The following is a 1,132-nucleotide window of genomic DNA, read 5'->3' as shown; positions in this document are numbered from 1 at the left end:
TTTGTATAATTCTTGTTTTTCATCTGTTTTGGTTTACTTTGTTTTTAATAAGTTTAAATGTATTGTTTCTTGTTTGGTAACTAATGAAAATTTTGAATTTTGAAAGGTTTTTCGAACAGCGTTATTCATTTTAGGTTTTAATAGGTACACATATATGTTTCTGAATTTCATTATTACTAGGATTAGATCGTGACTTTATTGATTTTCTTTGTTTTTATTCTTACTCATTTTGTCTACATTTTTGACAGCTACATATTTTATTCTATTTATTTACTATTTTTCTCATTAATCTTTTGGTATATTCAACAATCTGTTTATCATTGAGTGAAATGCTGGTAATTTGTTTTTCTATGGATGGTTTAGAGGATGATGATATTAAAAGATCTGTTTGGGTTCTTTTTCTATACATTTAACAAATAATTGATTACAGAATGTTAATTATGTTAACATGCTATCGAGAATGTTAATTTCGATTTTTCTGTTTTTGAACTTAATTTTTGGTGATATAGAATTTAGGAATGGTAAAAGTTGTTCTGCTTGATCCTCATATCAGTTGAAAAGATATAAGATTGATGATAGCTTTTACCTTAAATGGATTATTATCACTCTATACTAACATAAATATTAGATTTTTTATCTTTTCGGATCCAAACTTTTCAGAATATAACTTTTCAACAAGTGATTTTACTTTTAGATTTAACAAGAAACTCTTTTTACATCATTTGACGCTTTAGTCGACATTATTTTCTTATTCAAACATTTAGTAAGCGTTTAGAAAATTCGAAATATAAGAGAATATTTTCACAGACATTTTTCATTTAAGATGAAGAGCAAGACGTGCATTTACAATTCATTTTATACTTTAATTACTTTTTTAAATAAAACTCTTACTCACTCCTAACGGATGTTACGCCTAGCCCTAGTCACTCAAACCGCAGAAACTTTCTCTAAGAAAAATAAAAATGACTGTCTAGGACTCTAATGACAGCATGAATGACTTCTTTTGAAGAGTAATAAGGGTTTACTAAATACAGACTGAAAAGGAGAGTATGTCTTCAAAGCTCAATTTCTTCTTTGAGCTTCATAAAAACTAACCAAAGAGTAGTAATTAAAACTAACTACTAATTATTTT

Source organism: Homalodisca vitripennis, unplaced genomic scaffold, assembly GCF_021130785.1.
Source record: "Homalodisca vitripennis isolate AUS2020 unplaced genomic scaffold, UT_GWSS_2.1 ScUCBcl_41;HRSCAF=740, whole genome shotgun sequence".
Classification (NCBI taxonomy): Eukaryota; Metazoa; Arthropoda; class Insecta; order Hemiptera; family Cicadellidae; genus Homalodisca; species Homalodisca vitripennis.
Note: the sequence above shows the minus strand (reverse complement) of the source record.